This window comes from Zosterops lateralis (assembly GCF_965231275.1).
Source record: "Zosterops lateralis genome assembly, chromosome: 3".
Lineage (NCBI taxonomy): Eukaryota > Metazoa > Chordata > Aves > Passeriformes > Zosteropidae > Zosterops > Zosterops lateralis.
The window spans coordinates 67,268,080-67,291,535 of record NC_139764.1 but is presented as its reverse complement, the minus strand read 5'-3'; the positions used below and the strand labels follow the sequence as shown (position 1 = coordinate 67,291,535).

Here is a 23,456-nt window from a genome sequence, read left to right as displayed (position 1 = left end):
GAGGCAAAATCTTTGAAAGAATAACTCGTGGAGCACAGACTAACAATGATGTTAAAACGTTTAGTTTGTAAACTCATAGAAGATGGAGGAGGTGAGGATTCTGCTGGTGCTCAGGGTTGGGAGTGGTAACTCTGCAGCAAATGGAGAAGAACACAATTTTCAGTGCCCAGGTGTCCACACCAGTGAAGTCAGACTAAATTTGAACTGCTTCTAAGTCTCGTTCTCCCCCAAGTACATGGCTGAACTTTCCACCAGAGAGGTATCTGTGAAATTACTGCAGGATGAGTAACTTTACAGCTATGCACAGATGACTTGGAGCCCTGCACTACTGATCATGAAAACCTGCCTCAGCTGCACAGACAGCAACTCTTGTGCCAGCACCTCTCCTGAAAGATGCTGTAGGCATAAACAGGAAACAAAAGGGGAATGGCTTCTTAAATTGAATTATTTTTACTGGTCATCATTACATAAAAAGCAGTTATGAAATTAAAATTTCTATTAAGGAATAACCAAATAAATATTCCTCTAAAACATGGAAACTGAATCACATTGCTCTAAGTCCTGATTAGCAAGCAGACATCTGATATTATAAAGTTCAGACTTCATTTGTGTGGAGGGTTCAAGGTGGGGAGAAAAGAAGAAAAAAAAGCATCATTACAAATCAGAGGAGGCTGTTGTGAGAGATTTTAGAAACAGATAGTTTCGAACAGAAAAGTACAAACGTAAGCATCTTCTCTGCTTGCTTTCTTTGTTTAGCAGTTGAGAAAAAGAATGGGTATATCAAGGAATAAAGAAAAAGAATTAACATCCCCTCCTCTCCCATCACCTTTTGTACAGCTTGGCAGAGTTTATGAAAAAAAAAAAAAAAAAAAAAAAAAAAAAGATGAGTCTTAACTGCTTTGCTCAAACTCAGGGAAGGTGGTTATTATTCCAGTGCCATCTATTTCCCTCCCTAGCTTCCAGGCATTTGGCCTGGAAAGAAAACATCAAGTCAAGAAACTCTACTTCTGCCTCCGAACTAATTGGATAAAATCTGCATGCAGAAAAGTTAGAAGCTTAAGAAATGAGCCAGGTCCAAAACAATCCAACAGCACCTCAACTCTGGATTAGCTCATTATTTTCTTCTACACCATGAGACTGATTAAAAAATTTCCTCAGAGGAGTGACAAATAAGGAAACTCTGTACTCCATGCTGTGGGTCCCAGGAATACTTGAAAGACGGGCTGGCACCGTTCAGCCAAAAGGGGCTGAACTCTCTCCCCATCCCAGCACTGGTGCGGAGCTTCTGGATGCGGCCCCAGCAGCGCTCCCGTCCTCTCCCCCTCCCTCCCTCACCCCAGCACAAAAGCCTGTGCAGCAACCAGGATTAAATCAAACTGAGGAAATTCGAAATTCTTCAGACAAGTTTGCACAGTGACTGAAATTTAGAGAAAAAAAAAAAAAAAAAAAAAGAAAAAAAAAAAGAGAAAGGCTTGTGTTGACTCTAGGGTAAAAGGGGGTAAAAAAAGGGGGGGAAAAGATGCAAAGGTTGGACCAAGAGTACAGCTCCACTTGTTACAGGTAACATTCCCATGTTACAGCATGGGAATGCAGGCAGCTGCTTTAATACATGCCAAGGGAGTCTAGTCCAAGCCTTTCACTGAGACCATGAATGACAGAAACTAGCAAGAGGGCTAGGGAAAGGGGGGTCTGCTTAAATCTGAGGCAGACATGCAATTTGCCACATGTCTAGCCTTGAAAGATTTTCAGAACTGTAGGAGTGGCAGATAGAAAGCTTGGGGAAGCCTTTTGCTTGATTTTAGATCATGCTGAGAAATGTGCTCTATCTCTTATGCTACAAAAGAGAAGAGAGGCTTGGAGGTGGAACAGGGAGGGAGAAGGGAAGGGAAAGATTTTGCTGCATAACTGAGGGTGAGGGCTGGATACAGCTTGCAGAGCAAACCAAAGATTATTTACTCTTTCTCCATGTTCAGTCTGGGGGCCTGTACAGGACTCAATTTTAGTCTTAATAATTTTCATTCTACCCAAGAATGTAGGGGAAATATTCCTTTCTCTTGAAGGCTTTGGATCATGATACATATCTCTAAATTTTGATGAGCACTTCTCAGAAAAGCTCTGCTCACCTTGGAGAGTACAGCATAGGAGATGCAAAATACATTAATACAGGCCTCAAGGCATACCAATATAGGCTTCTTTTACAATCAGTATAACAAATAGAAGAGGAAACAAACGGTTTGTCCAACCAGTATCCAAATGAAAGCTGTCCAAGCATCTCCTCCTACATGGTAAGATACAGAAAATCCTTAGCATACCAACAGACATGAAAACTTGCACTGAATCTCAGAGCAACATGATTTCAAACATTAAAGAAAAGCAAAACACTTCTAGGGGATAATCAGAGTTATTATCTGCCAGGAACAACCTTTTCCTGTAGGCAGCACAAGCTTCAACAAACTGCCACCTTTTACCAAAAACCCATATCCCCCTCCTAGTGTTACATATACATCAGCAGTGTATTTATGTAGCCTTGTGGGAAAATTACTTTCTTTTTGTAAAGAAAGAAGTATTTTGTGAAACAGAATGTGGCAAGTAGCATAACTAGACATCACTTGCATGTTTGGTTTTGTGACATTGTCTGCTTCATGAGACAACCTCTATTTTTCCTCATCAGCTTCCAGACATGTTTTTGTCAGTTCTCACTGGGATCAGAATTAAGTTTATTACTACTGGCAAAAGAGAAATCACTGAAAACAGACATGGCAAGTACTTTTTTCTCAAGCCTGCACTCCCAAATCCATCAGCACTCAACAACTTCAAGGATCTTTGGCTCAAGTGCATTGTGAATAATCATAGATGTGAACCCACAAAACTCCTGATTGTTTATTGAAACAAAAACTTTTCAGTGACAATTTACCCACCATTGAAAACAGTTAATAACATGGCTGAAAGCATAAAAACAGCCACACAGAGGGTGCTGGCCTGGTACATGTTGCAGTTCATATGAGTTTCACCCAGCTGGAGGAAGTGGCTGCTTGAAGCCATAAGCGGTCTTACATACTTTTCAAATGCTAGTAGATGCAATTGAGTTTATGGTACTCAAACACAGAAGAAAATCTACATAATTATAAACATCTGTCAGTTTTCTATTAGCAATATGCTTCTGCTGCTGTTTTTTCAAACCTCAAGTAGAAGCAGGCATTCCTGGTGCTTGGGCTGCTATCTTGGCAAAAACTGGGAAGATGAAGTTTTTCATGCTGAACAGTTTGCAAAGGAACCTGTCTGGATCAGAATGTTTAACCAGTAAATGAGCTGGATCTACTTTGCAAAGAAAGTGTTGGTTAGTCTCTTCAGAGTAACAGCCTGCCTTTTTAATCTGTTTCAATGTCAGTCATGCTTATGTTACATCATACCATGTAGATTTTGGGCCATGAATTGGTCCAGAAAATACTTTTCAGTAGTAGGTTACTAGGACTCTGCTCTAAAAATCTTGAGTTATCCTTTTCAGACTGGTTAAGGATTCTGTCACCCAGGACTCTACTGACACTTTTGTTTGAATGAATCTATGGAAGCATACATGTCCAGTTTTTAACAGCGTGCATGCACCATTTTCCACCTATTCCCACCACCCAAGATTTGTAACCGTACTAAAATGAAAAACCAACCAACCAACCAACAAACCCCCCCAACTGACCAAAATCAAGAAACCCTTTCTAGACACAACATTAAACAGAAGGAGAAGAACAATCTTCTACATGCTGGACCTATACAGCCAGTTTATAAAGGAACTGTACATCTTAACTTACATAAAGTAATCCTTTACTGTGCAATGCCAGATGACATATAAAGAGCCCTTATCCTGTGAACATCTGAAAGCTTTCCAACAATAAAACATTTAAAGTTTAGGGGAAGCTTATAGGCTTGTTCTTACACAGAGACAAAAGCCTCCCTGTTAGCCTGAAACTACCCCTTTTCTAAGTGAGGTCCCAGATAGCTGGCACATGAAAAAACCCAGTCATCAACAGGCTTGGGGGGAGAGAGCTGAGTGCAGAAGGAGGGAGAGCTGAGTGCAGAAAGAGGGAGCTCCCAACAAAATATGCTCTTGCAACAAGTCCAGACACAATCCTGGACAACAGCAAAAATAAGAAAACACCAACCACCAACACCAGTAGAAGACTTATACTAAGACACTACTATTCTTGTGGTTTGTCCTCCCATGGAACAGTGCCAAAACTTGGAAAGAGGACAGTGGCTATGGGACAGGCACTCTGCATTTTTTCACGTGAAAGTCACTGGATTTCCAAAACGGTTACTGGAAATCTTCTGTGCATGCAGGATGTGAATAAGGATAACGAGGTCCCTCTGTTAAAGGAGTCCAAAAGTAGTTTAGTGGTTTCAAAACACGAATGTTTGCACCATTAAACTTATTCCTGTCTAAAAACACGTCTGCCCTTTCCATTTGGAGCAGGAGGAACTCAAATGCAAAATCACCATTGCAGTGGCAACAAGTTTCAAGAAACAGGAAACGTGGGAAGAAAACACCAGGAAAACACAGAGGCTTTGCTCAAACTTTTTCTGATCTAATAAAATGGAGCTATGAAAAAAAAGAAACCCACAAACTGTGTTAAATGTGTTAAAGAGCAAAAGGTCAACTGCCTCTTTTCTGTGACACTTCAATCTCCTCACACACTGGCTCTGTTGACTCACCTTTAGCAGAGTGCTGCTGTCAGCTGGTCCCCATGTTCTGTGGCTCCCAGCCCTGCCAAAGCTGGCTGCTTGCTCTCCTTCACCCTGGGCTGTGTCCCTCACAGGCATTCAAGCCCCTCGATACTGACAGCTCAGTATCAGTGATATCAGTACCTTTCCCCTTTCTCTACTACCAAGCTGGATAAACAAAACAAAATCTTCATTCACAACTCCTTTTCCAAGCATCAGCTTAGCTCTGTAACACAGCAGAGCTGAGAGCATAAAGCTGGGATCTGGAAACACAGCACCATCCAACCCCTGCATGGAAAGCACCAGTAGAGGCAGAGGGTGTGGGTGTGTACAGGGACACAGCAGAGGCAGATGTAAAGAATCAAAAGATTGAAAAGCCAACAGCTTTAGGAAACCCTCAGTGGGACAGCCGGTGGTTACGGTGAGCAAGTGGAGAATGACACAGGGAAGCCACCGGTGACAGGAAGGCACTTGTGGACCATTTGTAAATCCTGCCTTTTGAAAGTGTCCTGAGAAGAATCCAAACCCTGTGGCACCCCTGGTCATCCTCACTGCTGGGCAGAGAGATGAGTGTGCAGTTCTGTGTAAGGCAAAAGGCGGCATGTGCTGTGTACACCTCGGCCTCCCCCTGGAGCTGCCTGTCCCTGGGTCAGAGGGCCGTGGGCAGCCACGGGGGATGAGCAATCCATAGGGAAAGCTATTAGCCAGCTCAATACTGAGTAGGCACTCAGACTGAGGGTGTTACATATGAGAGGCATGTGATTGTATGTAGCAGCACACTGTAGTTCTCAAAATAGTAGAAAAATTACTTCATTAATTACAGAACAGCATTTGCATTTCTCTTTGCAGAAAAATGAGAAGTACCATGCCCTAGACAATTTTTATAAAAAATAAATGAATGAAGACCATAGTCCTAAAAATAGACTGAACTCTCTATACCTCTGAGCTGGCTCCTAGAAATGCTGCTGGGCATCTCTGGAGCTGAGGAAAGGCATAGGCAGACAGTGATGCAGGGACATGGCAGCTAGAGCTAGTGCTGCATCCCTCTCCTGCTCATCCTTACCTGCCCAGTATCCCAGTGGCATCAGTGAAACACTTCCATGGCCAGAAATAAGTACTCACACCATTATGAAGGTTAAAAAAGACATCAAGGGAAAAAAAAAAAACCAACAAAAAAAACACAAAACAACAAAAACCCATGCATAATGTAAGATTTCAGAAGCTTTTGCTTTAATAATTGATTTTCAAGTTTGTTTCAAAGAAGAAAATGCTTTCCCTTCTGAAGAGACAGGATTGACCCAGAAGGACCTTTAGGAGAAACTGGCTAAACAGTGTATTTACAAACTGGAGAAGCAGTAAAGGCCAATAGAAGCACAATTAAATCGCAATGCAAATGTAGTTTTTTTGTATACAAAAATGCTTTATAAGCAATTGTTATTATAAGCAAATTTCCCCTTCCCCTCAAGAGAGATTCTTTGTTATACAAGAAATATTTTTGTGCTTTGATCAGTGTGCAAGGTATAATTAAGGACATTATTTCCATGACATACAATGAACACATACATAGAGAATATATATAGAATACATATGCTACTGTTGCAATATTACAGTATCCATAATGTCAGCCATTGCCATTGTAGAAGAAATCATTAAAAATAGACACATGCGAATACACAGTCTCAAAGTCCTGGCAAATTTACTTCAAGGTTTTAAAGGTTAAAAGAATTCAGCACAAGTATCTCTTAGGACAAACAGGGGATATTTACTAAGGACTTCTTGTAGTTCAGTCAATACATGGATTTTGCTAATTTTGAGTGAACCAAATAATACTTCTATCTTGCACAGGTAATACTTTAAAGTCTTGATTGCTTCCTATTGTGGTTTCACAACCACTGTAATTCCAAATTGTCAGAGAGTAAAAAGAAAACATGGCCCAATCTGCTGGCTGGGGGCAGGCAAAGCATGCCTGCAGAAGCTACTCCACCTACATGTGTCACACTTCCTGATGTGCAATATAAAAATGTTGAAAAGAAATGTTGAAAATTTTGCAAGAATGGACTATTTGTAAACCTATTTCTGTATCAAAGAAGGCCCGTGATGCGAAAAGTAAACACTGTATGAAAAGAATATAGCAACACGATTAGAATACAAACAATGAGAATGCTGCACTGTAAACTAATTATTAACTACAACAAGCTGAAAATAAACTGTTTCCTTTTTGCCATGTTCACTTTAATCTTCTGAGAGGCAGGAAAGGGGAAGACAGGAGGAGGCAGCAGTTTCAGACTTGTGGAGCTTATCAAATCCCAGATCGGATGATTAGAGCACAACTAAAAAGAAAACATCCTCTCTCCCCACCTCCCTCCCTCCCCAGAAAGGAAGCACAGCCTTTAGGACCAATCTGCAGTGTTTGTTTGCTGCTCTTTAAGGGATTACTCTGGAGAGCATTTTTCTTAAGCTGTTCTTATCTCTTTCTGGAAGTTTCAAAATAAACAAGAGTACTGGAAATAGAAGAACAAAAAACTTGACTTTCTGGTTTATTTTTTTTAATAGTGAGACAAGTAAAGAAAATAAATAAGGTCCTTCATTGTCACATAAGACAAAACGGAAGAGAATATAACCTTTAAATCTGAAAAGCATTGCAAAACATAGGAAAAATCATCAATGGGCCAAGGATGGAAATAAGTGGCGGGGGGGGGGGGGGGGGGGGGGGGGAAGAGGAAAAAAAAAGGTCAGTCCCTCATACTACTTCACTGATTTATTTACTTACTTTAATGATGAGACTTCATGTTGCTGGGTTCTATATTCAGGAAATAACATAAATAAATACATAAAAGGGCCAACCACAAAAAACTACTGTATTTTGACAATTTACCTTCAAAAAACACTGTAAACAACCAACCCTGCTCTCTGGTGGCTTCCAAAAAAGACTCTCTGATAGTGCAAACAGGAAATTAATTTCTCAGGACAACATACTAAAAGTATGAATGAAAGATTTTGCACTGATGTAATGCTTCAGCCTCAAGCTCTAGATTAAGTCTTTATTATCTCACACTGCCCTTAAAGACAACAGGTTTTCCCTCAGAAAGCAAGTGTCCCGGTGTGAACCAGAAAAATGCAAGGTTCATGTAATTCCAGGATTGTGCTACATTAATATAAACCTCTTTGCAATGCAGAAGCCACACAAAAGCATTTATTTTGCTGAAATATTCTAAGGATTAAAAATGTCATTACTATTCAGTATAACCTCCCTACTTTCTCTTTTTGCCTTTTGTTTCTCATGATTAAGCAAACGCCTGATCAGTGGAACTAATGAAACAGAATTTCCAGCTCATCTGGAGTCGTGATTCTAAACTTTACCATGAGAGTCCTTCTCACACTGCATCCCAGAGCTCTTGGCTCTCCCATAGCCTCAGATATCTGGAACCCAGCCACATTTACTGCACAAGCCCCACTGCAGCCGCTGGTCAGCTGCTCCAGGGGTGTCTGCAGCACCCTGCTCTTGCTGCCACCACAGCCAGCCCATCTCCTTGCAGCAGCTAAAGCACTGGAGAAAGAGCTGGGAAGTCAAATGCTGCCCCTGAAGGCCCCTCCCTGGCTGGAAACAGCCTGCAAACCTATAAAGAGGAGGACTGGTGTACAAACGCACTGAGTTAATATCCTTACCCCCACTTCCTCAAGAAACTAGGCTAAAAAAATCTGGATTTTCTCTTGCTATGCCCCCCTCTTACACTGCCAACTATGCAGATGCAGCTTAAAAAAATAAAAAAAAAATAGGAAGTAGCATAGACATAAGGCTTAAGGGCCTATATATCCCCATACAGCATCTGGATTTCTGTCTCAGACATGTTTCAGAAGTGTCATTGATTTCCTGTTTAATATTCATGTTTTATTGCTGCACAAAGCCAGCCTTCGCTCAAAGAGTGATACATTACTCTCCTATCCTCCAAGAAGATCCTTAATGAGGATATTCTGGTTTCTTGATATTCAGGGACCTTCTGTTGGTATCAGCAGAAGATCAGCATATGCTCAAACACACAGCACACAGACAAGGAGAAGTCAGCTCTGCCTATTAAAACAGGGCTACAGGATTTAAAGGGACCTCGAGTGGCCATCCAGGTGGCTTCCCTGCTCAAGGCAGGAACAACTATACCTATGATATTCTTTTTATTAGGCCGCCTGACCTAGCTGGGGAAAAAGAGATGTGCTTTGAGGCTCACAGTCCCTTCCTGAGCCTGAAACCTCTCCCCTGAGCCGCCCTGGTCCAGCCCTCAGACACGCCAGTTGGTCTGGTAAGATCCCTGCCTGCAAACCCTGCCTTCCTTGCATTGCCATGGTTACAACGCTGCTATTACCGTGCATGTTGAGCCTATTTTTAAAAGCCTGCAGTGACAGGAGATGCTGGTTAAGGCCTTAATCTCAATAAGGTCTAAAATTACAATGAGTGCTTACTACTTGTGCAAGTGCTGCACTCTGAAAGCCAAAGATGGGTGGTGAGCTGCTCTGCATTGCCTGCATCCCAGACAAAAAAAGAACATTTTAAGGGAGAGACCTTAAGGACAAGAAGAAAGTAGTCCTGCCAATATTAACTGGGTGGGTTAGGTCAGCAGAAAATCTGTAACGACATGTCAGAAAGCAACTTGCGCACTGGAGGAGACAGGCATCACAGGAGGCAGGAGGAGAAAGATGCCCTCTTGGAGCTGGCTGACAGATGGGAAGTAGAGAGGAAGGGAGGGTCTTTGGTGATAAAGATAGGCACCTTGTGCTGAATGATGAAATCAGTAGAGGAGTGCGTAGGGAATGTTACACTGCTAACAAAGGAGGAAATGGGACACATTCCTTTTGTAAAGACATTCTGAACAGATGGAATTATAATTTGAAGATGCCAGAGAAAAGGATGTTGCAGTAATTTGGGACAACAAATGAGTGCTTAGATGTGAATTTCAACTGTGTGGTGTGGATAGCATAGAGCATTTATTAAGAGACCGTACACAAGAAGAATCTGCTGAGTAAAGACAGAAGGAACTGAGAGATGGACAGGTTTTGGCCTGGCTGAGGGACACTGATGTTGACCATGGCAACAGCAGTGTGAAATAATGGGGAGAGCTGCAGGTGTAGGGAGGAAGAGAGGTATCAATGGATATCTGTTTAGTCAAGCTGAATGAGACTTGATGGCTTGGTATTCACAAAGAAGTGAAAAAAGACTGATTGAGGTTACAGCTTGGATGAGGGGAGAGAGAACTAGTTTCATGTTCCAATCTTAACAACCTTATGCATATGTACGTATCTATGACTCTGGTGATTATATGCATATGCGTGTGTGTGTGCGTGTAAATACATATTTGTATAAACACATATTTGCATATATACATGTAATAGCTCTAAATAGCTCTGTATGCAAAGGAAACAGACATAAAGCTGTGGTCAGAATAGGAGAAGAGAAGGAATACAGCCCTATACTCCCTGACAAAAAACAGAACTAGAAAAAGGCCTTTCTCCTTATTTTTTGGTAGCATTGGTTACAAAGCATGTGGTAGCAAAATTCTTGCCTGCTAACTCCCTGGAAAATTAGCACCAGGACTGCATCATGCAACTCAACAAATCCTTCCACATTCGGAGGGCACGTGTCCCACGCACATGCACTGCCACACACCTCAGAGGATGTGTGAACAGCTACTGGCCCTGTCAGCAGTGGCTTATCTGATACAACACCCTTTACAGCACAGGAGAGGCGTATTTTGGTCCAGTGATGGATGTGTGTGCAGCCATGTGTCAAATCTGCCAGCATGCTGAGTGCTGGAAACAAATGGCACTTTCAGAGCAGCGCATCTGGGTCACTGCCTGCTCTCGCTGTGCCTGTGAGGACTGCGGGGAAGAACAGTGGAGCAGGGAGAAGCAGGCTGAAGATTTGAGGAACTGTGCTGGCAGGTATTATCTAGGCCAGTATTTGTAAACAGGACACCCTCACCCTGGAACAACAGAAGTGGATTTTTGGAACTCTAAGGGTATGTCTTCTGCACCTGTATGTGATGAGGTGACACTGGTTTAATAAAAAATAATAAATAAACTCACATTCAGTGTCCCTCCTACCTTGAGTAAAACTGAGAAACAACACACGAGAAGTACTCACAGGCTCCAAATTTTAGTGCTGTAACTAGTTTGGACTCGTGCATTTAGGAAATGTCACATTTGATTTTGACCTAGAATCGAGTTCACTGCGCCTGGCTGAAACACAAGACGCGCCATTCATGCGGCGCCTGGAGCGCAGCCCCCAGCTGCAGAATGTGGGTTACCAGAAGCAGGAGACATCTGAGAAGGAGCATTCAGAGCAGCACGTGTGCCACTTTCAGCCGTGAACGCATCTGATTATGAACTCTACAAAACCTATGAATGGTACAGGCTGATGGTACAATCCCTGGAAGTACACATCCATAACAATCCTATGGAAAAATGAGGGATGCACGCCAAAGAGCCACAAAGAAACAAGACTTTTTTTTTTTCCCTCTTTCTTTTGAATATGCAAGCTGGCTAATTAATTTCCCCTCGAAAAACCATTTGCACAATCTGGGAGCTGCTGCAAGGGCAAGTTGTGAAGATTTCTACAGTAAACACCATCATCAGCAGCTAATCAACAGTCACATTTTAAATCCAAACTGTATGTGATAAAAACATCAGGTTCCTTTCCCTCGCATATACTTTTACATCAAATGGCAAATTGTCAACAGATTTTAGGATCACAACAGTCCCACAAAGCCATTGGCACTGCAGAAATGCTACCTGGGATGTCAAGATGCCCTGCTCACCATACACTGCTGCTTTCACCTTGGGTAACAACCGGTGTATTTGGTCTGCTTCCTCTCCCCACGCTATATGTGTGGCCATCCGCTGCTTACTGCACTTCCAATCCACCCACACAGACAGAGAGCTACAAGTACTTAGAAGCACCTAATGCATGAAAGGGTATCAGAGAAAGAGATCTGTATTTGACCTTGTCATACAGGTATATGGGGAGTTAAAATAGCAGTCTCCACAAGCAGACGGATGCATTTAAAAAAAAGGACAAAAAGTAAGAAAGAGCATGGTTCCTCATAAACGTGTGTTTTATCAACTGCCTGAACACCAAAGCACTTCCCTTTTCTGGACAGACACCTCTGGGTCAATCTTTCAACTCTGAAAATTTCAACAGCTCATTGGCTTCCATTTCATGTGAAGAGAGGGAAGGGATGTGGACTGTGCATCAGATACTCAAATGCAGGAATGGATTTAAATGGAAAGTCAAAATCTTCTCCCAAAGAGAGGGCTTCCAGTACCAGGACTGCATAAAAGGAAGAAAAAAAAAAAGCTGCAGAGTGACAGATGCATATCATACAGCTGGGATCATTAATGTCCACAGAGTTTTCACTGCATGAGCAGTAAGAGAAGACATTTTCCTCCTGGGCAAGCTCTTTCTCACTCTAGGATTCACAGTGGAGCAATTACAAGCTTCCTAAAAGCCCTGCAAAGCTTTCAAGGCTTGCAGTAGCTACAGCTTTCTGACCCAGACTCACTGCAAGCATTAGGAGAGAGCAGAGCAGTAGAAAACATTGCAGCTAGTTGAAGGTTTAAAAATCAGTGTGTGTGGACTTCAGCAAGTCCTGCCCTACTTGCCTTAAAAATGTCCAGTGGTCCTTTTGGTATCAGTGATGTAAAAAATTAACACTGTAACAGGCCTGTTTAGGAAGGTGGACTCCTTTACTCCATCAACAGAACAGCACTGCCCTGCAAGTGTCAGGCTTGCTTCTCATTTTGTGGGGGAAAGCAGCAGCACCAGCACGTAGAAAGTAACAAGGGTATACAAAGCATTTTGTAGGCTTGGAATAAAACCCTGTTTGTAGGATTCACAGAAAGAATTTATGTTAACAGAGCAAGCTATTTATAGCAACTCACCATAGAAATGAACTGCCTCTTGGTTCCTGTTCTTGTGAAACGCAGCTTTTTAGTCAGAGAAACCTTCTCTTTACTCTAGAAGTGTGGGTGAAGGGGGGCATGGGGAAAGGGAAGCTACTCTCTGACATACACCCTGCTGGCTCCAGTTATACTGGAGATAAGGTCCTCCTGTACTGTGGCACAAAAGCGGACTGATGGCCTGAGCCCAGAGCAGTCACAGTACCCTTCCCCAGCCTCCTCAGCTGTATGGTGGCAGTGAGAGAGCTGCCTGTGCCATGGCCAGGCAGCTCTCTGAGCTGTGAGCTCTGACCCAGAGCTCTGAGCTGTGCCTGTCCTTGCTCATGGACACACAGGATCAAGCAGGACTGCTCTTTCCCAGGTTCCTCAAGCCCTGCATGTTTAATTACAGGCTCATAGGCAACATTAATCTAAGTACACCAAAGGAAGATTACAGTTCCTTGAAAGAGCACAGGGATAAACCAGGAGGAAGAGAACACTGTCTCTCCCCAGCCAGCCCTTTGGAATATCCCAAACCAGAGCAACATGTACATATCCTCACATTTAATACACTTCCTGAAATAAAGGTATACATACTTTAATTCTGATCACATACAGCCGGCCAGCTAAAAATTCACATTCCTGTACACACACCTCATCATGTTAGCAAAATCATTACATCAAGTCTCACCTATTTGTTACAAATGACCCAGATCCACAGTCGGCTTAGGATGCAAGCTTAATTGATTATTTCTGCCAGTTTGCTCAGACAAGAAGCTGAGCACACTACAGGCACATGAGTGCACCCTCAGCAAGTTTGCTGACACCAGGCTGTGTGGTGTGGTCGACATGCTGGAGGGAAGGAGCGTCATCCAGAGTGACCTTAGGAGGTTTGGGAGGTGGGACTGTGCAAACCTGGTGACATTCTATAAGGCCAAGTTCAATCAGGGTCAGGGCAACCTCAAATACAGGCCTGATGGAAAACGGATCGAGAGCAGCCCTGAGGAGAAGGACTTGAGGATGGTGGTGGATGAGAAGCTCAATGTGAGCTGGCACTGTGTGCTCACAGCCCAGAGGGCCAACTCTGTCCTGGGATACATCCAAAGCAGTGTGGCCAGGGAGGAGATTCTGCCCCTCTGCTCTTGCTCTTGTGAGACCCCTCCTGGAATGCTGCATCCAGCTCTGGGGCCACAGACACTGGAAGGATGTAGGCCTTTTGGAGTGAGTCCAGAGGAAATAATGAAGGGATTAGAGAGCTGGAGTACCGCTCCTACAGATGTAGGCTGAGAAAGCTGGGGTTGTTCAGCCTGGAGAAGAGAAGGCTCCAGGGAGCCCTTATAGCATCTCCCAGTACCAAAAGGGGGCTGCAAGAGACCTGGAGAGGGACTTTCTACAAATGAATGTAGTGATAGGACAAGGGGGAATGGCTTTGAACTGAGAGTAGGTTTAAATGAGATATAAGGAAGAAATTCTTTACTCAGAGGCAGTGAGGCATTGGAACAGGTTGCCCAGAAAAGCTGTGGATGCCACATCCCAGGAAGTGTTGAAGGTCAGGTTGGATGTGGCTCTGAGCAATCTGGTCTTGTGGAAGGTGCCCCTACCCTTGACAGGGTGGTTGGAACTAAATGGTCTTTAATGTCCCTTCCAATCCAAACCATTCTATGATTCTATATAAACAAAAACCTCTTTTGGAAAAAAAAAAAAAAAAAAAAAAAAAAAGCAAAATAGAGCAGATTTTCTGTTTTAAAGTACAAAAATGGTAGATGAATAAATCAGAAACTAAAACATGCACATGGCAGACAAACCCCTAATTTCTTTTAAGTACTTAAATAAGATGCAATTGATTTCTATATCCCTGTCAGTAAGGGTTCTGTTGTTGGGCTTTTATATCTCAAGATCAGTGCTATCTGGCCAATAAAGTAGACCATAGTGTTCAGATTACAATTTAGATTGACTTAGAAAAGAAGAAAATAATGGAAAAGGTATTTTTCAAATATCTGCAAAAAGTTTTTAGATTTTGGCAAAAGCATTATTTCAGACTAAATTAACCTCACTTTTCCTAGTTGGGACCCTACATATCCTCACTGTCCCCTGCCCTTTGCAAACTTTAGAGAGAGCACAGGTTTGCACTGCATACTTTTGCCACTAAGTTTCATGCATGAACAACTCTGCAATAAAACATCTCATATATGGTTCCCTCACACTGCTTCCTTTCAGTATCTCATGCTGGCCCTCTTTGTTGGTTTATAAAAATGCCTATCTTAAATCAAATGATTGTACCAATAATCTTAAATTAGACTAATGGGAACTCTGAACTGAAAATAAAGCTCTAAAAGCTATAGGGTATACATATATCATGAGACTTCATTAAACTATAAATCTGTTGATTACAATCTTATTTTGTAAAGACAGAATTATCTTAAGCCAATTTGTTGCCCAACATAATAGCATTTGGTGTCTATAATGAAAATTAGATTATATCAGGCTAAGTTTGTTTATAATTTTAGATTAACAGAATTAGACACAGTAAAGTGTTCACATAGATGAAATTATGAAATGCAATACATTTTCCTTCCATTTCCATTCGGTAGCCTCCGAGTATCTGCTTCACAGTACCAGAAATATTGTTTGAAAAGAGAAAATTCTCCTTCTGTATTTCACAAAGAGTTCAGTTAAGCTGATACATGACATCACTTATTGAAAAGGTGTACTTCCAAAACAAATCAGAAGTGCTGATGAAGATAAATCCTGAGCTCTCCCTGTCCCTTAGATGCAGAGGCTGTTCTGCTGCAATTCTCCATTTACCTCAGTCCAACTGATTTTCCTGTTGGTTACACTGCACTGGTCACTGAATCTTTGAGTCATGGGAGTTTAATGTCAATCACTCCAAAATGTTTTGGTTTAAATTATGAAATGGTGATGAGTGGAGCAACACATCAGAACATGTGTGAGCAGGAACTTCAGAGTTTCTTTGTATCACCCCAGAAGTCCTGTCTTGAACCACAGCCTGGAAGGAAAAGCAAAGAGCACACAAACCTTTTACACCCTTGCACTCAATAGAAGTAGAAAGGTACACACATTAACATGTAAACAAAAATGTGATATTTTCTTGTGCTGACAGCTCTGAGTCCTTCAGACTTACAGATCACTGATTCAGACACTTTGCACCGACTTATTCATTGATGACTGACCAAATCACAAACCTCTGCGTGAAAAAAATCATGCAAGCTTCTACATGGTCATTTCACCACTCTCATCTTCCTTCACAGCACTGTCTGTGTGATACGGTTGTGTTCAAATCGTCCCTAGCTCTTGGACATAGTGGCACTCAACGTCCTTTGGGAGGAAAGGAATGACATTTGCTCTGCTTCAAGCCATGTTTTTTACATATGGGCTGTTTGGGAGGATTGTGAGGACATGAAGTGATAGTGGTGTGCAGCCAAAGCTGCTTTTAAGCTTTTTCCCTGCTCAGTCCTTCCAGGATGATTCAGTTTCTTTGCAGTGGCTGGAAATCAACTGCAAAATAAGAAAGTTTTCCTTATGGCAACCATTGTTTCTAGTTCTCTTTGTCCAGTGTCATAGGCAAGGAAGAAAAGAGAAGGGGAGTGAAAGGACATCCCACATAGTTCAGTTATTTATTTAGATGTGCTGCAAATATTCAGAGGTCCCAATTGTCCTGTTACCCGGACGGTAAATAGCAGTAGTGACGCACTCCAAGAAAGTATCCCCCAAGCCTACTCCGAACAACAAAAATAACTTCTGCCAGCACCAACTGTCATATGTCAAAACTCAATGCTATTCTTGGAGCAGATGCAGATTCGGGAATTTTTCTTTCTTCTTTTTTCTTTTTTTTTTAAGCGAAGTAATTTCAAACCAGTCCAACCAACACATGTGATGTGTGTGATGGTTTTGGCAGCCACTAATTTTCTAAATGATAATTACTGGCAGTTTATCAGCCTTAACAATTTGAGACAGGCAGTTTGACAATGTTAGTGGACGCTGCTGAACCAAAATACAGTTCCCACGGGCTCTCTCACACACTTTTTCCTTCCTGCTGGTTAAAAAATTTCAAGTGCTCAGCTATGATCTGGCAAATCCTTACCCTGCACTGGTCCTCAGAACACTGCCAGCAGGGCTCTATTAAATCTCCACAGCACACCATTAAAAAAAATTTTTTTTTTTTTTACAATGTATTAATTGTACTCCCTCTGACACATGACTGCAAATAGCTCTGGCAAACAACTGCACCTCAATGAATAAAAAGTTTGTTTGACCAAAGAAGAACTGGAGTTGCTTGGCACTGCAGATGAATACCGCAAAGCTCCAGCTGACACATCTTGCACAGACAGTCCTATCAGGTCTCCTGTACTTATCCTTATATACAACACACGGCAAAACCTTGCTTGAAGCTTTGGATTTAAAAGACCAAGATATCTGGGCAAACTGGAATATTAGCCTCTTCAGACTCTGAATTTATTTATTAGCCCTTTGCCAGTGAAATTACTTCACAAATGAACTTTTACAAGTTCTGGTTTTGCCTCTAGCAGATACAAAATTTTTATTAAACACATATTACCAAAATACTATCAAGAAAAAGAAAGATAGTTTTATACTTTTTTTAAATTATTTTTAATCCTGACAGCTGATTTTCTATGTTGCATTAGAAAGCTGTAACTCTATACTTTAGACTTGGGTGAGTTAAGGAAGTTAAATCACAGGTGGTAAATCTCTGCAATGTTAGAGTGCCATACCCACTTTCAGCCAAACCTCCAGTGCTCCTGACGTTTTTTGCTTCTGCAAAAAACCCCTTCATGGTGTTGACATGATGCAAACACTCATCAGCTATGTGTGGCTTTCTCCTCTTGCAGGTTTTTACATCCTCTGTCCTATAGAATTTCTAATGATAATCTCTCTGGGCCAACAATTTCAAAGGCTTAGCCACAGATAAAAAACATGCTTTTTGCCATCATTTTGCATCCAGAACTCCCCACTCTCACCAACAGGATTTTGTGGAGTAGGATCTTCACAAGGGTAAAGTGAGATGCTTTACATCAAAAGGATCAACACCACTAAGGACTCCTAGTGTGAAAACTTTGCATTGTTCTTCTTATGCTTCTAATTTTCAATGGGAAAATCCCCACTCATTTCTATACGAGCATGCTCCTTCAGACAAGGAGAAAACCAAGAAAGCATGTACAACTGCTTCCTACTGTCAGTAAAATGTAAGTTCCTTTTCAGGAAACAGCAGAATCCACCCCAAATGTTGCATTCACAAAATCACAAGCATTCTCCCCTAACATAAAGTACAACACCTTAGTAAAAATATATGGCAGGATTTTGGAAAGACAAAAGGGACAAATAAACCATTTAACCTTTTTGCTTGAAAAATCTCAGATAGGAACTGGACCCTTTCATTTAAACTTTACACTACCATAGTGGCCTGAATCCCAAGGCAAAGCAAACATCAAAAAGAGAAAGAAAAAGAGTCCAAAACCTTGAACATAAGCAAACCCCTGAATATATTGAAAAAGTAAACCCAGGTGCTTCTCCGGATGACCCCTTCATTCCCTCTCTGGCAGGGAGCTGTTCTTCAGCTCTGAAGCCAGAGAGCACCCCTAGCAGGTCCATGCCCAGCTGGGGAATGCCCCTTGCCCATCAGCACTGCTGTTCAGAGCAGGGCTGATGTATGAGATGAAAGCAGAACCTGTGGCCCCTCGCACACCCCCCTGGGGCAAGTCCCAAAGCTTTCAGCAGAGACTGCAGACAGGTAGTCCAGCCTCAGCCTCTTATGCCCAACTCAGAGTTCCTTTCAGAGGGCAGAGACTCACTTTGCTGGAGGGTGATTAGAAAAAGCATGCAAAGCATCGTCTTTGTCTAGTTACAAAATCCCACACTGTGGGAGGCAGGCTGATAGCAGATCAAACATTCATCCCTGTGTAGGAACCTCAGAAGAAGTTCTAAACTGTGGAGAAAGTGGTGCGGGGCAAAGACCTGCTTTCTTCTGCCTAATAGTGATGGAAGGAAGTCCTTTACAGAAGATGAAAGAAATGTAATCTCAATGTACCTCGATGCCAGGCGATGCTACCCAGTTACTGGAGGAAATTTTCAGTGAAGAAGGTAAGGAGTGGGTATGGGGAAGACATTATCTCCACCAAAAAATCCCCCACCAACACTCTCTCTCACAGTGACACAAGCAGCTTGGCACTGATACTATCTGCTCTATGATCTGCACAATGCAGGATGGCAGCAGGTGTGGAAACCAAAAAGTCAAAAACGTACATGGGTTCAAGTTCTGGAAACACCAAAGTGATTCTCTACTTTGGGAGATGGGAGGGACGTTCTACAGAGCCCCTGTACTGCTGCACATCTCATAGCCCAGACTCCAACAGCTGTGTCTTAGGATATCTGTGTACACATGCCCTGAACAGTCATAAGGCAGAACCTCACCCAAACTCTGGTCAGCCAGTCTGGGGCAGACAGAGCCCCACAGGCTTGTGTAAGAGCTGTGATAAGCAATTGTCTGAAGATAAAGCATCATCTGCTTCATGCCACCATTTTCTTCCAGCTGAGTACTTATTCCTCCTACGAAGCCACTACTCACTTCTTCAGAAGAGTAAGTGATTTCTGAGAAGGAAGCATCTGGCAAATCTCTCTGGACTACATCCCTGTGGTGGGGTGAAGGCTGATGCAGGCTGTGTCAGCAGCAAGTCCCCTGTGCAAACATGAGTGACCAGTGCTAGCAGTGGCTTCTCACCTTATTTCTCTGCAGAGGCAGGTGACTGCACAAGGGATTGAGAGGAAGCCTGTGTTGTTATAGAGGCAGACCCTATTTTCACTTTCTGTTCCATTCTCCAGGCTTCTGGGCAATAACTAGGAAGAACTTCACACTAGGATAGTAAAAAGCAGTCCAACAATTTGTTGGTTCCTTTTTACTTGTGCACTCTTCTCTCTCATCTATTTTCACATGGAAAGATGGTTAGTAGCTTTCTCAGCTGTGGCAAAATGTGAAGATGATCATGGTGACTGTTGTTAGAAGATTTAGGGAAAAATCCCCAAAATGGTATTAAGGAAACTGGCTTCTAAATTCTATTTAATATAAGTTTAAATCCTTAAGGATCACCTTGACTTTAGCTTTACAGCTTTAACAAGGTAGCCAACAATGTTTTGATTGATCATCTGTTCTTTCAACTTTGTGTTTTTACTTCCACAAAGAAGAATGTGGCAAAATAACTAGAACTTGCTTCTTATTTAAATAGAATAAAAGAAAGTCCGTGGTATGCACAAGCAACTGAGCATGAAGGATTTAAAATATTTTGCACTGATATTTCTGAATGCAGTCTGCATTAGAAACACTCACCTAAACAGATAGACACACCTGCAAGCAGCCATTAGATATATACATGCATGTTAAAAACATGCTTTCTTTTACTGTAACCTGATTTACATGGGTGACGACACAACTTTCAGATTATAAAATATCTGTGTCAGTCTGATTTCTCTTTCTCTTTAAGCTTATCTCCTTGCAGCTCTCTGTAGCTGTGATTAGTCATGTGTGCTTGGGAGAGGAAGATAACTTGGTGACAGCAATGTAGCAGCAAGGTCAGTGGATGCATTTATTTGCCTCTGTGGTCAACTCTCCATGTTTCTCAATGCACCCAAAAAGAACATCCACTGGCTTTACCAAAGTCAGCAGAGCATACAAAGCAAAGTCATTAAATAATCCCCCATTGATTTTAGTGTGGGGAATTTAGGTGCCAGAGACAGGAACTGCAGGTATCAGTGAACTTTCTGTAAAAGAAAAAAGAAAAGTTTTCCTCCTGGCAAGTGTGAAGACCTTGACAAACTGACCAACATTTCTCCAGAAGAAAAAGGGAGCAGTGAGGAACAAAATCTAGTCCCCTCACAGAGAATATGTGCTGAGATCCCTACTGCCAATTTCCCCAGCAGTGCATTCATAGTGGAGAAAGAGGGAGAATAACCGAGGGCTCAGCAAGAACACAAGCAACTTCAGCAAGAAAATGCTCTCTTACCTGTAATTCAGTAAGTTGGGCCATATGTCTCATAAAAGAAAAGACCTTCCAGTTTCAAAATCTTTACTGTAGTGCTGTTTCATGGGAGATTTGTACTGACACCAAAATACCCCTGGAAGTACCTAAGCATCTTATTGTTCCTAACAGGAAAATGCCCCAAAAAGAAAAATACTCTGTTGAGTATCCAAAGAATCTACTGGTGCAACTCCCAAAACCAAGACTGGAAAAGGGCAAATAATCAAGGATTTCATACATGTCATTTTCCTCATCTGTGCATGAGATAATAAAAGTTCAAGGCTTCAGTGTGCAGAATTAAAAATAAAACAACACCAAAACTCTTCACTCTATATATCCTGGGGAAACAGCTCTTGCAAAATTTAAAATTGCTGGTCTAATACTTCTTCAGAACCTCAAACAGAAAAATTATAAATATCTCCTAATAAAATACCACATAAAAAGTAGGACTTCACTCCAAGCTAGCAAACTATACAAAGCACCTCAAGGTGTATGCAAATAAGGAGTTGAACATTATACAAAACAGTTCTAAAAGACTAAAAGAAGTAGGCTTTCTAAATGACAATTACTATTTTTAAAAGTGATTAGTTATCCCAGGCATACAACTTGGCATTTAAATGAGGCTGGATTTTTCCAGGCAGTTTCCTCAAATAGTCCCAAAAAGCACAAGTCACTGTGTGACAACTTTGGGTGCCCCAGAAACAGTTAAGAGATTAAAATCATGCACATCCTTATTTCTTAGAAAGCCTGGATGGGGAGAGGTAGCTGGAGAAGAATGAAATCTTAAAGGCCCATCTGAACATCCCACGAGACACACATTAGTACAGTCAGGGTAAGAACCTAATTAGCTCTCAGATTAATCACACACTGTATGCATCCCTACCAATGCCCAAGCTGGCAAGCCTTGCCATGCAGATCTCAAGGATGGGATAGTGATGCAGGGCATTCCACACCAAACAGCCCCCCTCCTCCACACCTGAGCAGGAGATTCTTGAACAGCACCATGAAAAGCACAACTGTGAAGAAGAAAAGGCAGAAATATGAAGCAATTACTCCTTTTTCCTCAAGGCGAGATGATTCTCAAGATAGCTACTGTTATTACACCATCAGTTATAAGCTCCTACACAGGAGGTTACTGGCTGCTACCTCCCTTCACATTTACTAGAGAGAACTGTTCCACAGAAACAGATAATCTTTATTATTTATTCACTAGTTTCCTTTTACAGTTGAAAAAGCTGTAGGTGGTATTAACTCCTACCTGCAGATCTGCCTTCAAACAGCCCTGTCTGTAAACAGTCGTCTTATTCTCTCCAGCAATTAAATTATTTTCTAATAGGAAATTAGAAAACCGCTCTCATTTCCATCATCTCTTGCTCTGCAGGCACCCCAGAAGAAGACAGACATATAATTAATTCAGATATCGACCATGTGCCATGAGATCAGAGCCTTCATTCCAGGGCTTCCTCTCCACCTCTACGCAGTTCCATGTCCAGCAGGACGTGCAGTTGCCATGACTCGCTCACCAGCCAGCGGCGCAGGATGCGGAGGACGGCAGCTCCGCAGAAATGAGCTCTGACACACTTCTCTTCAGTGAAGTGAAGTTCTCTTCAGCGAAGTGAACAGCAGTGATTGCAGCAGAACACCCACACACGGTTTGCACAGTGGACATTACAACACAAGCCCTCCTCAGGACTTTCTGCGGAAGTAAGTGATCTGTAACTGGAAAGTCATATGCCTGCATCTGAAATAGTGCCACAGTTATGCCAAGAGGCAATTCTGCACAAGCACCACTGTGGGGGAAGGAGACAGGCTAGTTACTGGGAAGGGATGACAGAGTCACACCTCAGAGACCAGTCTTTCACTTGAGCACAGGACAGTTACAGTAAGTGCCACTACACAGGAAGGAGCATCATTAAACACAGTATTACTCAGAATCTTACTATTTCAACACAGCAGTTGGACTGCACAGGACCAAACATACCAATGGGAGCTTCAACTTACCAGTTAATACAGGGCCATGAAAAAAATGCTCACTACCAGTTCTACTAAATTTTGTGATGACATTATTTTCAGGTAGAGACAAGACCTGTAACATCACCATGTCCAGCATTAGCCTAGGACGTACCACAGGATACTAACCAGCTCCACATTCACCAGAAGTTGGTTAATTATTAAGAGACTCATGTAGTTGAGACTCATGTTGATAAGCTGCAGTCATTTTCAAATTGGAAAATACACAAGGAATCTTCTTATAAATAAGTTTTTGATGTAGATTTATAAATAAGTTTGTTGCTAATTAGGGTTTTTTAAAATTTACTCTGATTATCAGATACTAATCTGAGTCTCTACAAAACTTTTATTGTACTTAATAGCAGATGAGCAAGTAAAAAAGGGCATCATGATCACACGTTTTAAGGAAAGAACAGTGGCAAAACTGGACTGGCTTTACATTTGCTTCCTTTTTGTTAGCTCCAAATGAGGCTAGGAAACAGGAGTCATGCAGAATCTTGTTTGGCTGCTAATTTATGCAGGAATAAAAATTGAACACTATCTGGGGAAAAAAACCCCCAAAAACAAAACAAAAGAACCAACCCCCCCCCCCCAAAAGAAAAAAAAAAAGTAAGAAAAAAAACAAAAACAACAACAACAACAACAAAAAACCACCCAAAAAACCCCCACCTGACCAGCTGTACTTCTTTTGGATTATGGGAGGCACGCAACATGAGAAAAACGCTAATTCTTGATAAACAAACAACACAACACTCAGCCTTACAG

At 41.9% G+C, this 23,456-nt stretch overlaps 1 protein-coding gene across 4 annotated transcripts in view; it reads right to left on the bottom strand.

The window, feature by feature from the left end:
* Positions 1–23,456, bottom strand: part of FYN (FYN proto-oncogene, Src family tyrosine kinase) — a 138,552-nt gene that overhangs the window by 77,852 nt on the left and 37,244 nt on the right. The window lies entirely within an intron of this gene.